This window comes from Chiloscyllium plagiosum, chromosome 19 (genome assembly GCF_004010195.1).
Source record: "Chiloscyllium plagiosum isolate BGI_BamShark_2017 chromosome 19, ASM401019v2, whole genome shotgun sequence".
NCBI lineage: Eukaryota > Metazoa > Chordata > Chondrichthyes > Orectolobiformes > Hemiscylliidae > Chiloscyllium > Chiloscyllium plagiosum.
The window spans coordinates 69,344,595-69,355,432 of NC_057728.1; positions in this window are offsets into that span (position 1 = coordinate 69,344,595).

The following is a 10,838-nucleotide window of genomic DNA, read 5'->3' on the forward strand; positions in this document are numbered from 1 at the left end:
TGCTAGCAAACCTACCTCCCAGGATATTGGTGCCCTTGTGGTTCAGGTACAACCCGTCCTGCTTGTACTGGTCCCACCTTCCCCAGAATGCAGTCCAATTGTCCAAATACCTGAAGCCCTCCCTACTACACCATCCTTGCAGCCACGTGTTCAACTGCACTCTCTCCCTATTCCTTGCCTCACTTTCACGTGGCACCGGCAACAACCCAGAGATGACGACTCTGTCCGTCCTAGCTGTTAGCTTCCACTCTCTTAACACAGAGGGTTGTGAGGGCATGGAATGCATTGCCAGCAGCAGTTGTGGAAGCAAGGTCATTGGGGACATTTAAGAGACTACTGGACGTGCAGATGGTCACAGAAATTTGAGGGTGCATACATGAGGATCAGTGGTCGGCACAACATCGTGGGTTGAAGGGCCTGTTCGGTGCTGTATTGTTCTATGTTCTATAAGGCCAGTACCAAACTCGAGTTCTTTTCGATCATGGAGCATTTCCTCTTGTGGATGTTGAGTTTCTTTGAAACATAACCAACTGGCAGTTCAATCCCATCATCATCATCATCCTGTAACAGTACAGCTCCAATTCCTATGTCACAAGCATCGATCGCAACTTTGAAAGGTTTTGAAAAGTTTGGTGTAGCTAAAATTGGTGTGGTGGTTAATAAGCCTTTTAAATGGTCAAATGCCTCCTGGAATTGTTCTGTCCACCAAAACTTTGTGTTCTTCTTCAGAAAATCAGTTAACTTCTGAAGTTTGGAACAAACTTCCGATAGAATCCGTTCAGTCCCAAAAATTGAAGCAACTCTTTCTTTGAGGTTGGTCATGGAAATTCCTCCATGGCCTTTGTCTATGCTTTCCTTGGGGTCAACCCTCCATGACCGATGTTATGTCCCAAAAATGTCACCTCTGCTTTTGTGAATTCAGTTTTGTTTAAGTTTATTACCAGTTTTGTTTCTCATAGTGATTCAAAGAGCTCTGCCAACTATATCATGTGATCTTTTCCGGATTTACTAAAGGTCACTACATCATCCAAATAGACTGCACAGTTTATTAACTCAGCCACAACTCTGTTTGTGAGTCTTTGGATTGTGGCAGGTGCATTCTTCATTCCAAAGGGCATCATTTTGAATAGACATAACCTATTTGGGGTTACAAATGCAGAAGTTTCTTTCACCATCTCTTTACCTGCCAGTAACCATGCAGTAAATCAAAATTGGTGATGTAGTTGGCTTCTCCAACTTTCTCAACACAGTCCTCCAATCTTGGTATTCGATATGAGTCTGATTTTGTAACAGCATTGACCGTCCAATAATCCACACAAAATCGTTAAGTCCATCAGGTTTGGGAATGAAGATGATCGGCAAACTCCACATGCTCTGGCTTGGTTCGATGATGTCCTCGTTGAGCATAGCCTCCACCTCCTTCTGGACCTGTCTGGCTTTGAAAGGATTAAGCCAATAGGAATGTTGTTTTATCGGTACAGAATTCCTTACATCTACTTCATGTACAATAGCATTAGTCCTCCCCATCTGATTCCTACATATGTCCTCATACTGCAGTAACAAACCTTTCAACTGTGTTCTTTGCTCCTGAGACAGATAGTTTACTAATCTATCCCACTCCTCAAGGACTTATTGATTCTTTAACATATTTTGAGGCACATCAAAATCCACATCATCTGGATTTGATTCCTCAGTCTGTGGGGCAGTCACTAACACCTGTTTCTCCATTTCTTTCTCTCTAGTATAATATGGTTTCAACATGTTCACATGACATACCCAATACAGCTTTTTTTTCAATCTGGCATTTTTTACCAGATAGTTCACCTGACTCAACTTTTTTGGGATCACTAAACCTGGCTTTGAAGAGATTAGATTAGGTTACTTACAGTGTGGAAACAGGCCCTTTGGCCCAACAAGTCTACACCAACCCGCCAAAGCGCAACCCGCCCAGACCCTTTCCCCTACACCTAACACTATGGGCAATTTAGCAGGGCCAATTCGTCTAACCTGCGCCTTTTTTGGATTGTGGGAGGAAACCCACGTAGACATGGGGAGAATGTGCAAACTCCACACAGAGTCACCTGAGGCGGGAATTGAACTCAGATCTCTGGCGCTGTGAGGCAGCAGTGCTACCCACCGTGCCACCCATAGTGATAGATCTCCTATCACTGGTTACAGCACTAACACGTTATCCTCATGGGAAAATGTCAGAGCCTGAGTTTTTATCTGCCACCTGCTTCATTCTACACTGTGCACTCTTTATGTGCTGTCTAGCTAACTCACCTACTCTATTTAATCATTCCCTCACCTCCGATACATAATCTAAGTGTGAGATCGCTGACTTCGGTCCTGTCAATTTCTCTTTAAATAATTTCAAAGGACTTCTCACTTCATGCCTGAATATTAATTTGAAGGGAGTAAACTGAATAGATTTCTTTGGGGCATAGCTAATGGTAAACAATATGAATGGGATACCTTTACCCCAATCATTCAGGTAATCCTGACAGTACGCTCTCAACATGGTCTTCAAGGTCTAATGACACCTTTCTTGCATTCCCTGGGATTCAGGATGACACACACACTGGATTTAAAGTGCTGTATACCTAAGCTATCCATAACCTCCTTAAACAGCCTCATAGTAAAATCTGACTCTTGGTCTTACTGAATCTCTCTGGGTAGCCCATGTGAAGAAAGCTACCTACTCCTCTACCACCCTTATGGTTAACAAGTACTGGTTCTGACTTTTAGTTCTCAGGTGTTAGTTATGCTACCTGTAACACTTCCTGTCTGTATGCTGCCAGCAACACAGTCTGGTGCACTTTGGCCCATTTCTACCCTGCACTAACCTACCGTGGTCTCCATTTTCATCTTAAGATTCTATCTTTCAGATAATAATAGTCCAGAATATTCTCTGCCTCCATTTCAGAGTATGCATCCACATGTGTATATATATAATCTGTTATCATCTTGTGTTGCTGTTGCAAGTCCCTTAGCCTTTTAGGACTAAACACTTCTGTCTGACCCTCTGCCTGTTCAGGTATTTCCTGCACAATTACGTCAAACAAGGTGTCTGCTAACTGAACTTCAACTCCTTCATCTTTCTCTTAAGTCACTGTACAAAGCAAAAACTAATGATAGTGTGATCCAGTTACTACACAGTCTCGGAAAATACCAGGATTTATTTTTAAACTCCTCAATTTCTTGGTCTTCCTTGGGCTTCATCACAACACGGTGTCACTCCTGCCTTGGACATTGCTAAATCGTTCCCAAGAACAAACTGGATTCTTGGAACAGACACTCTGTCAATCACTCTCACTGTAACTTCCCCAGTCTTGAGTTGACACTCCAACCTGATCTTACATAGGGGAATGCTAAACTTCTGTCCATCTATCCCACAAATTACCACACTCTTGGGTAACAGATCAGAAATAGTGCAAATTCACTCATCTATTATTTTTAGAGACTGGTTAGATCCTGTATCTCTCAAAATTATAACTACTTGCCCTTCTCCCCCTGTTCTTTCTGAGTAAACTTTACCCACAGAGGCAAATTCTTTGTTGAGATCAGGTATTAACTCTATATCTAGCCTCAGCTGTGCACTCTCCTGCAGCTCCTCGACTTTTCTTGGGATCTCCTTTACTACCTTCACTAATGCCACTGGCTTAGTTTCTTTTCCCATATCTTTTCCCACAGTGCCTTTCTTTAACAACCAGCACTGTGACTTTACATGTCCCACTTTACCACAGTGAAAACACCTGAGGCCTTTCATCTCCTTTCCATCCTCATGGGCTTTTTTTTTTCAACCTGTGGTAAACACTTACCAGTGCTCTCTACTCTTCGTTTCATAATGTAGGATCTCCCCTCCTCCCAACTTCTATCCCTCACAGGTCAAAATTCTGGCCGGAAGCTTGTCTTATGCACTAACATGTACTCATCTGCTAATTCTGCTGCCCTTCTCACTTCCTGAACTTTCTGTTCACCCACATGAATTCTTATCATCTCTGGAAGTGAGTTTTTAAACTGCTGCAGCAGAATAATCTCTCTTAGAGCCTCATAGATAAGACCTATCTTTAAGGCCCACACTCATTTATCAAAATGACTATGTTTGATTCTTTCGAACTCAACATAAGTCTGACCTGGTTCTCTCTTTAAGTTTCTGAACTACTGTCTATACGCTTCTGGTACCAATTCATATGCACTCAAAATAATGTGTTTGACCTCTTTATAATCTCTTGACCCTCATCTGACAGCGCAGTAAATACCTCACTAGCTCTGCCTACCAGATTAGCCTGAACTAGCATTAACCATAAAACCTCGGACCACTCCATCTGCCTGGCCAATTTTTCAAATGATATAAAGAGAGCTTCAACATCTTTCTTATCAAACTGTGGCAGTTTTGACATTCTGTATATATCACCACCTTCTCTTTTAATCTCTATCCTGTTAAATTGACTTTGCTGACAAAGTCGCAACTTCACAAGTTCAAATTCTCTCTCCTTATCTCTCTCCATTTCTTCTCTCTCTTTCTCTCCCCTTGCTCATCTAAGAATCTTCTCTTTTTTTCTCTCTCTCTTCTCTCGCTCTTTCTCTTTCTCTATCCCTCTGTCTTTCCTCTCTCTCTTTGTTTATCTTCTAACACCATTTTCCTCAATTGTAATTTAAGTTTTTCTAACTCTACTGCACTTAGGTGTGTCAGAGAAACAGACAAGTGTTTGAGTAATTCCCTTACAATTTCTGCTTTACTTTTGTCCAAGGTTAAACCTAATTTTAAACTCTTTGCTTATTCTAAGCGTACAGTCTTTTCTTTCCTTCTAAACCTTCTTGGCAAATTTGGGAATCATCTTCAAACCCCAGAACCTCTAGCAATTTTAAGAGCCACTTCTATCACTTTTAATTTCACCAAACACAAGTAACCAAACTTAGGAGATAATTTGTTTATGTTTTATTTAAAGATCTTGGACACTAAGCGGCAAGTGTGTAAATCTATTGAGCTTTTTTGTTCATAGGAGAAAGTGAGAAATGCAGACACTGGAGATCAGAGGCGAGAGTTTGGTGCTGGAAAAGCACAGCAGGCCAGATAGCATCCGAGAAGCAGGAGAATTGATGTTTCGAGTATCCCAAATCTATACAAATCTGTCCAAATCTCAGACTGGATCTATGTAAACTTATCCAAATCATGAATTCAGACCCTACCTATTCAAATTCTGGCGATAAGCCCCTAAACTGTTACGACACTGGGTAAACTCTTCTGCTAATTTAAACCCGACACACAGAAAATCTCACCTTGTACCATAATCTGTTAAATTTCGAGAGGCAAAGAACTATCCCAGATGTCACTACTTAAAGAATAAATTAGTCTGAATCCTATGCAATTAGCTATCTTGACCTTAATACACTGCTAGAACTGAATTTCCCCATGATGCTTAATTCATCAAAAGCGTTCCTAATAAGATTCCAAATTTGCCATTGACTATAACAAGATGCCAAATGCAAAGCATCTTATTCTGCATTTCTTCACAGTTCAGTAACTCTGTGCCAGATGTTGGAACCATTGAATCCAGTAGCTGTCTTAGCACTGAAAAAAAGTTGAAGGAAGAGGAGGAAAATAAGCAAACATCAATAACAGCAGAATTAGAAACAAAAGCCTCAGGAGACTATAACTGAGAAAACAGTGCTTTAAAAAAGAAGCCAGGGTCTTCAGCCATGTTGAACTGGGATACAGGGCTGGGGGAAACACATGGAAGGGTGCACAGATACTTCCAGATGAGCGAAGGCCATAAATGTCTTTATGTGACTTTCAAGTCATCATCTACACCTTCCATGTTGTGTAGCCAGATTGGTAACTACTAGGCTTATGATGTGGCATTATGTCTGTCAGGCTGAAGGTTACAGTTGCATTTACCATTCTTGTCACCCACTTCTTTGAAATGTCAACTGGCCATTTGCATGTAATTTCACAACTGGTAGTCCACAAATGCATTTAAGAGCCCTTTACAATAAAGTCGTTCAAGCTGTCCAATTCATCAGGGACCCAAAGAGTCAAGGTAGCCAAGGTATGGGATTTGCAGCCATCACTGGATTTCCCTCAGCGACAAGGTGAATGATTGCACACATTTAGTGCTCAGAGCTCCTTTGGAGCATTCAGCAGAATCCTGAAGATGAAGGGATTTTACTCCCACAATGTTTAGCTTGTCTGTTGCCATCAGCAAGAATTCCTGCAGAGGTGTGTGTTTACTGTCCAGGGAAATGTTATAGTTTGCTCAAATTCCAAGTTCCTCAAATGATCCCCCTATCCTCCCCACCCCACCACCAAATTCTCATTCATGACAAGGAGTGCCTCCAGAAGACATGGCTAGTGACTCCAGTGTGCAACCTTCAGACTGATGTAGGACACTACAATACAGTGCAATCATCCACTAGAACCATCATTGATCAGACAATTGCTCTTCTGAAGATGTGTTTCCAATGCAAAAACTATGTAGGAGGAGCCCTGCATTACTCACTGGATAAGGCGTCCAGAATAGTAATTGTTTGCTGCACCTTGCACAACTTAGATCATCAATGTTTTGCACTATTTCCAACTGTACCACAAAACTCCAATTTTGCTGCTGGCCGAAGAATTAGGAAAGAGCTCCGTGGGAAGGAGAAAATCCGATAATGGGAACCATAAATGGGCAGCTCAGTAACTCTCAGCTTCACAGCACCAGGAATCTGGGTTCGATTCCACCCTCAGGCGACTGTCTGTGTGGAGTTGCACATTCTCACTATGCCTTCAGGTGCTCTGGTTGCCTCCCACTGTTGAAACATGTGCAAGTTAGGTGGATTGGCAATGCTAAAATTTCCCATAGTGTACAGGGATGTACAGACTAGATGGATTAGCCATGGAAGCTGCAGGGTTACAGGGATAGGATCGGGGGGTAGATCTGGGTGGTATGCTCTTTGGAGGGTTGGTGTGGACTTGATGGACCAAATGGCCTGCTTCCACTCTGTAGGGATTTGATATTGAGTCCTGAAGGTTGCAAATGGAAAATGAGTTACTGTTCTTCCAGCTTGCACTGAGCATCTCTGGAGTACTGCAGCAGGCCTGAGATGGAAATGTTGGCCAGGGAACATGGTATTGTGTTGATGCAGCAAACAATTGGAATCTCAGGGTCGTTTTTGTGGACAGAATATAGGTGTTCCCCAAAGCCTGCATTTTGTCTCTCCAGTGTAAAAGATGACCACATTTCTGAAAAGGAAGGGTCTCCTGCTTTTTGAGGTTGCTACAAAACTTCGCCTCAGAATAAAAAAATCCACCCACAGAGTAATTTAGATTGGAACTCAGTCATCTGTTTGACTGGAAGTTAACTTGAGCTCATCAAATACATTAAATAGCTAGGGAGCTGAAATGCATTCACCCTATTAGAAAGCAAAATAATATGAGTGGTTATGCGGCATTAAATACTGAATCCATACGCATCAAGCCCTCTTGACCTCAAGGGAGCATAAATACGCCAAGAAAGCCAATCAAGCTCTCTTTTATCAAACAAATGAGTGGAATCATGAAGGTAGTTATGTGGCTATTAAATCTATGAAGAAGCTGAAAAGTTTGTACTAACATGATTAGAAGAGTGGTGTGCAGTCAGCATCATGGTGAAGCAGACTGGAAAGAATAGCCCATAGTTGGCATCATTATGAAGCAGACTGGCAAGAGTAGTGTGCAGTCAGCATCATAGTGAAGCAGACTGGAAAGAATAGCCCATAGTTGGCATCATTATGAAGCAGACTGGCAAGAGTAGTGTGCAGTCAGCATCATAGTGAAACAGACTTTGAGGAATGGCATGAAGTAAGTACTTGTTGAAAAAGACAAGTCTGTAAGTTATTGATTTCCACACAAAGGTGCATGTAGGGAATGAGCTGCCAGAGAATGTGGTAGAGGCTGGTACAATTATGCATTTAAAAGGCATCTGGATGGGTATATGAATAGGAAGGGTTTAGAGGGATTTGGGTCAAGTGCTGGTAAATGGGACTAGATTAATTTCAGGTTGCATGACACTGTAATCTTTTGCTATAAATTTTGTGTCTTATGGTCCTGCTTTACAACCACCTGATGAAGGAGCAGCGCTCTGAAAGCTAGTGCTTCCGGACTATATCCCAGTGTTGTGTGATTTTTAACATAGATCAGCACAGAGACAGGCACTTCAGCCCACCATATATTCAAAGCAGATAAGGTAGTAGTACAAATTGAGATAAATGAGTATGGTTGATTTAGTGCTCAGAACTGAGACATAGCTGCAAAAAAACCTAGATTGGGACCTAAACATTAAAAGACATTTAAATAAGACAGGAAGTGAGAAAGGGTGGAGGAGTGGCTCTGTTAATTAAAGATGGTATTAACTCAATAGAGAGGGATTATCTAAATTCAGAAGACTATGATATAGAAGCAGTCAGTGTAGCAATGAGAAGTGATAAGGCAAGAGCTCACTCATGGCCGTTGCGATGTTCTACCGGTGACCCCTATGGTAAGAAATAATGGGAGCTTGTCAAAAGTGGACACAACAGCTTAAGCACCATCAGGGGAGCAGGAAAGTCAATGTTTCAGGCAGGACTCTGTATCTTTTTTTTATTTCAAAAATATGCTTTATTCATAAAATAATTTGATGGTCTGTATAGTTGGTCATGCCATACATACATAAACATTTACATACAGAGATCAGAATTTATCATTTGTATATACAGGGCTGTACATTTATCAATCATATGTCCATATATTTAGCTGAGGCGTCTGCGGAGCCCAGATGACTGAGTGGGCCCCCTGTTCTTCTTTAGGCAGGCAGATGTTACACGGTGGTCTTTCCCCACTGCGCCTTGGCGGCAGCTGCCCCAAGCTTCAGCGCATCCCTCAACACATAGTCCTGGACCTTGGAATGTGCCAGTCTGCAACACTCAGTCGGGGTCAACTCCTTCAGCTGGAAGATCAACAGGTTTCGGACCACCCAGAGAGCGTCCTTCGCCGAATTGATGTTCCTCCAGGTACAATTGATGTTCGTCTCTGTTGGCGTCCCGGGGAACAGACCGTAGAGCACGGAGTCCCGCGTCACGGCGCTGCTCGGGACGAACCTCGACAAACACCACTGCATTCCTCTCCAGACTTCCTCTGCATAGGCACATTCCAAAAGGAGGTGTGTGACAGTCTCGTTCCCCCCCGCAGCCGCTTCGAGGGCAGCATGCGGTGCGGCAGAGAGTCCGGGTGTGCATAAAGGATCTCACAGGCAGAGCCCTTCTCATCAACAGCCAAGCCATGTCTTGGTGCTTGTTGGAAAGTTCTGGTGATGAGGCATTCTGCCAAATAGCTTTGACAGTCTGCTCAGGGAACCACTCAATAAGATCCGCCCTTTCCTTTTCCCGAAGGGTCTCAAGGACACTACGTGCTGACCACTTCCTGATGGACTTGTGGTCAAAGGTGTTTTTCTTCATAAACTTCTCCATGAAGGACAGGTGATACGGAATGATCCAACTACTCGGAGCGTTCCACGGTAGCGAGGCCAGGCCCATCCTTCGCAATGCCAGGGACAGGTAGAACCTCAGTACGTAGTGACACTTGGTGTTTGCGTACCGGGGATCCACGCACAGCTTGATGCAGCCACACACAAAGGTGGCCATCAGGGTGAGGGTGGCATTGGGTGTATTTTTTCCCCCGTTGTCCAGATCTTTGTACAGCGAGTCCCTTCGGACCCGGTCCATCTTTGACCTCCATATAAATTGGAAGATGGCCTAGGTGACTGCAGCGGCACAGGTTCTGGGAATAGGCCAGACCTGTGCCACGTATAATAGCAATGACAGTGCCTCACACCTGATGACCAGGATTTTTTCCCGTGATGGAGTGCGACCGTAGCTTCCATCTGCCCAGTTTCTGCCTCACTTTGCTGATATGCTCCTCCCAAGACTTGGAGCACTCCCCAGCCCCCCCGAACCAAATACCCAGAACCTTCAGGTGGTTGGTCCTGACGGTGAAGGGGATCGAGGATTGGTCGGCCCAGTTCCCGAAGAGTATGGCCTCTCTTTTGCCTCGGTTGACCTTGGCCCCCGAGGCTCGTTCAAACTGATCACATATGCACATGAGTCTGTGCACGGACAGTGGATCCAAGCAGAAAACGGTGACGTCATCCATTTTTCAGGGAGGCCTTAACCTGCAGGCCCCCACTGCCAGGAATAGTCACCCCTCTCAGGCTTGCATTCTTCCTGATGGACACGGCAAATGTCTCTATGCAGCACACAGACAAGGCAGGAGAGAGAGGGCAGCCCTGCCTGACTCCAGATCTGACTGGGAAGCTATCTGATTCCCACCCATTGATTGAGACTGCACTGACAAGGTTGGTGTAGCACAGTCTGATTCAATTGCAGATTCCCTTCCCAGAGCCGATTTTGGAGAGAACATCAGGACTCTGTATCAGTCCTGATTAAGAGTCCTGCCCAAAATGTCAACTCTCCTAATCCTCTATAGAACATAGAACATAGAACATAGAAGAATACAGCGCAGTACAGGCCCTTTGGCCCTCGATGTTGCGCCGATCCAAGCCCACCTAACCTACACTAGCCCACTATCCTCCATATGCCTATCCAATGCCCGTTTAAATGCCCATAAAGAGGGAGAGTCCACCACTGCTACTGGCAGGGCATTCCATGAACTCACGACTCGCTGAGTAAAGAATCTACCCCTAACATCTGTCCTATACATACCACCTCTTAATTTAAAGCTATGTCCCCTCGTAATAGCTGACTCCATACATGGAAAAAGGTTCTCATGGTCAACCATATCTAAACCCCTAATCATCTTGTACACCTCTATCAAGCCACCC